Source organism: Diceros bicornis, chromosome 7 (genome assembly GCF_020826845.1).
Source record: "Diceros bicornis minor isolate mBicDic1 chromosome 7, mDicBic1.mat.cur, whole genome shotgun sequence".
Taxonomy (NCBI): Eukaryota; Metazoa; Chordata; class Mammalia; order Perissodactyla; family Rhinocerotidae; genus Diceros; species Diceros bicornis.
Genome location: NC_080746.1, coordinates 53,339,082 through 53,343,941, shown reverse-complemented (window position 1 = coordinate 53,343,941; position 4,860 = coordinate 53,339,082).

The window sequence follows — 4,860 nt, the reverse complement described above, 5'->3', positions numbered from 1 at the left end:
GATCCGCAATTCGGCTCCCGCGCATGCGGGGAAGGCCCCCTGAGGCGGTGCCCGTGTGCTGCGCGCATGCGCCCGGCCACTCTGCGGGCCGGAGGCCAGAGCTCGGACATTTAAAGCTCCCGCTTCCTGCTCTCTCCTCGCCCCGCCTCACTCTCTGGCGTGGGAGGGCTTCACTGCGTTTGCGCGGGTCTCTATGGCGACAAGTTGAGTCTCATTTGCCGCTTCCGTTCGAATATTTGCTGGGCATCTGCCCTGGGTGTTGATTTTTGCCTGGGGTTGGGGTACCTAAGCGAGAAAGACTTGTATCTCGCCCTGGAGACGTTCACATGCTAGTGGAGGAGAAGGAGTTGTCATCGGAGAGTTCCAGTAGATACAAGTACCTGAGAGTACTGGAGGCACCTAATCCGGACGGCTGAAGGGGAGTATTAGCTCCAGGTGGAGAATGGCAAGAGAGGTGAAGAACATTCTCTACTTCTAGAACTCTGAGCTAGGCTCATGGTGCAGCCTGAGTGAAACCCATTCTGGAGGCAGATTAGAGTCTAGTGCTTCTCGCATTGGGCCATAAGGGCGGAGGCACAAGGATGGAGTGAGTCTTGTCTCCCTCATGGGCTATCTGATCTTGGACAAATGACTAGTCTCTCTAGACCGCGTTTTCCTTTTTTGTAAACAGGAGATAAAAATAGTGTCTACCTCACTACAGTGGTTGTGAGGATTAAATAGTCACTACAGTGGTTGTGAGGATTAAATGACAATGCATGTAAATTGCTTGATATGATGCCAGGACAGAATAAATGTTCCACAAATAATGTTTCAGAAAAGTTAAGTACCTTGCTGAAAGATGCACAGGAAGTAGGTGACAGTGTCACTCTCCTTATATGAGCTTATGCCCTCCCACAACTTCAAATGCCACCCATGTGAATATGACACTCAAATTTATATCTCAAACCCAGCCCTCTTCTCTCACTGCCAGACCCTTATATCCAACTGCCTATCTAACATCTCTTAGACTTTTTGTGTGTGTGTGAGGAAGATCAGCCCTGTGCTAACATCTGCCAATCCTCCTCTTGCTTTGCTGAGGAAGACTGGCCCTGGGCTAACATCCGTGCCCATCTTCCTCCACTTTATATGGGACGCCGCCACAGCATGGCTTTCCAAGCGGTGCATCAGTGCACGCCCGGGATCCGAACCGGCGAACCCGGGCCACCACAGCAGAGCACGCGCACTTAACCGCTTGTGCCACTGGGCCGGCCCTTCTTAGATGTTTTAAAGGCACCTTGCATTAGTTTTCTATTGCTGCTGTAACGAATTACCACAAACGTTAAGCACAAGCTTAAAACAGCACAAATTTTTTCTCTTACAGTTGTGGAGATCAGAAGTCTAAAATCAGTTTCACTAGGCTAAAGTGAAAATGTCATTAGAGTTGGTTTCTTCTGGAGGCTCTGAGGGGAGAATGTTTTCTTTTTCAGTTTTTAAAAGTTTCCTGCATTCCTTAGCACCTTCCTTGCATCACTCTAACCTCTTGCTGTAAGTGAGCATAAGTGAGGCCATCTTGTTACACTGAATGGCTCCAGCCCCTCCTCCATGTGACTACTTGCTGCTCTGCACGTACTCCAACAAGTTCACATGCTCTCCTGATTTATGGCCTCCGCTTATGTATGTACTCCCCAATAGCTTGGTAAATTAAAAACTTTGTTCTATGAGTTTCTTTCCAGAAACAGGCTGACCACAGGCGGGAAACACACCTACAAGTTATCCATCACAGCTGACAGAAGAATGGAACAATGTAATGCCTGGAGCCCTTCATGCCTGCAGACCAACATCCCTGGACCCCCGCCTTACTGCCCATTTTCCCTATGTAACTGCCTCAAGATTCTGTAATCTTTGAAGAAGCGTCTTTGAGACATTAGTCCTCTATCTTCTGATTTGCCTGCTAATCTAATTAAAGTTTGTTTCTCGATCTTTAACTCATTGTGATTAATTGGCTCGGATCTCGGCAAGCAGAGTGAGCCCATTGCTTGGTATCATTGCTTCTGTTGTCACATCTGTTACTTTTCTGGAGTCAAATTTCCTGTCCTCTTACAAGGACACTTGTGATTACATCTAGGGCCCACCTGACTAATCTATGATAATCTCCTGACCTCAAAATATTTAACTTAATCACATCTGTAAAGTCCCTTTTGCCAAATAAGGTAATATTCACAGCTTCCAGAGACTAGAACACAGATATCTTTGAAGGCCATTACTCGGTTTACCACACCTCAAAATCAGTGTATCCAAAACCGAACTCATGATCTTTCAGTATTATCCACTCAGAGAATGACACCCACCATCCTGTTGTTCACCTCTCTGGCCCTGCACCTGCAAACTCACTGTGTGTTGACTAACTCAACACCCATTCCCAATCCCCTTCTCCCTTTTCCATTTCTTCCAAAAAATCTAGAAAAGTTAAACAGTTGATCTTCCACCTTTCCTAGCAGCTAGGAGTGGCCTGATGACACAGTACTGTCTAGTGAGACTTACACAGAAATCTGCTGGGGCTTTCTGGGAAAGGTTTTCCTTTCCTGATAAGAGAGACATTGTTGCAAATTTTGCCCCTTTTCTCATTCTTCCTTTCTCATTCTTCCTGCCTTGGACTTTGTTGTGAGGCATGGAGCTGGACTCGGCGGTGAGGAAAAAGCACTTCATGCTGGCCGTGACGTCACTGAGCCACTGAACAAATCCTTCCTGCTTCCAGGGTTCTTATTATCGAAGGAAAGTTGTTATTATCTGAGGAAATGCACACACCACACCACCCTTATGTGTTTAAGCCACTGTTGGTCAGGTCATCTGCTCCTTCCAGCTAAAGCATTTCTTTTTTTTTTTTTTTTTTGGTGAGGAACATCAGCCCTGAGCTAACATCCATGCCAAGCCCCCTCTTTTTGCTGAGGAAGACTGGCCCTGGGCTAACATCCATGCCCATCTTCCTCCACTTTATATGGGACGGTGCCTCAGCATGGCCTGACAAGCGGTGCATCGGTGCGCGTCTGGGATCCGAACCTGGGCCACCAGCAGCGGAGCACGCACTTAACCGCTACGCCACGGGTGTGCCGGCCCCTAAAGCATTTCTAACTGCTGTTGCCAGGTCCTGTCTATTTGACCTCCTCACTATCTCTCACATTCATCCACTCCTCTCCACCCCCTCTTCTCTTCATTCCAGACTCACTGACCAGCTTTCAGCCTTTGGTACATGCTGTGTTCCCTCCTGACACTTCACCTTTATGCATTCTGTACCTTCTGTCTGGAGCGTTCTTCCTTCTCCCCATTAAAAAACAAAATTCAGGGGCCGGCTGGGTGGCAGAGCGGTTAAGTGCTCATGCTCCGCTTCCGCGTCCTGGGGTTCACACGTTCAGATCCCAGGAGCCCACTGATGCACCACTTGTCAGGCCATGCTGTGGCGGCATCCCATATAAAGTAGAGGAAGATGGGCACGGATGTTAGCCCAGGGCCTATCTTCCTCAGCAAAAAGAGAAGGATTGGCAATGGATGTTAGCTCATGGGCAATCTTCCTCAACAAAAAAAAAGGAGGAGGATTGGCATCAGATGCTAGCTCAGGGCTGATCTTCCTCACAAAAAATAAATAAATAAATAAATAAAAACCCAAAAGTTAAGATAAAATTCAACTGAGTAAATTTTAAAGGTCTTATTGGCTTTATTCAATGATTCATGGATCAGGCAGCATCCAATCTAGCAGATAGGAAGGAGCTCCGAAGAGCGGTACAAAATGGAAGACTTTTATAGGCAAAAGGGTGCAGGAACAAGGAAGTTATACTAGTCAAAAAAGCGGGTTGGTTATTGCAAAGTTACTTTCCTGTAGAGGACGGCAGGGGTGTGTCAGGCAGATTACCTAATTTATGTTCATCAGGTGATTCTTGATTGACTGGCTGAAGATTCCATTTCTGGGAGAGCCAAAACTGTAATTAAGTCTCGGTTTGGTGATATAGGGCTAAGCATAAGTGACTCCATTTTGAGCTGTTGTCTTGTTTTTAACATTCCCTTAGGCTATTTAACTCACAATCCTTTAGCTCTCAAATCAAATACCACTTCCCCAGGGAAACCTTCCCTGGCTTCTCCTTATCATACCCTGTGCACCTGTTAGCTGAGTGCAATTTTACTTTTATTTGTGTGATTATGTAATTCCCCCACCAGGTATTCACTCCCTGAGGGCAAGAACCTGGTCTGTTTTTACTCACTATTGTAGCAGCAGCAGCTGGCATAACGTTATGCACTCAATATTCGTTGAATGGCATGAATGTCTGAAACAGAATTCCAGCCCAAGTCTCTCCTACCCCTGGGTCCCTGCTTTTTAGTACACCATAGTACACCACCCAGGATGAGTAGGTTTGGGACACGGGGAGAAATTGCAGAAAAGGGCCAATGTTAGTTTTATAGGATCTTCAGGCTGGAAAACCCAAGCAGATAGAACAATATACAACTTGGTAAAGAAGTTTTTCATAGACCACATGACCTGGCCTCTCCTTTCGAAGGAGTTAATCCATTCTGCTCTCAGTAGTTCTGGTGCATTGCTGGTGACTGGAAGCTCTCCTGACCACTGCAACAAGCTTCTCTCTGAGAGGGAGGGTGCTCAGATTTTTATCATCCCACAGACCACAGTAGCTCTGTAGGTTCTGAGTACCTAGAGATTTGTTTTTATTTTTAATTCTTATATTTCTTGGAACCTGAACCAAAGATTATGATTAATCCAATAAATTATATGTTTTTATACCTCAGGATGATTGTTCAGAATGTCACCTGGAGGATAATTAAAGTCAGAAAGAAACAGTTACATTCCAAGTTTAAAAATAAAAATGAACAGTATTGCAT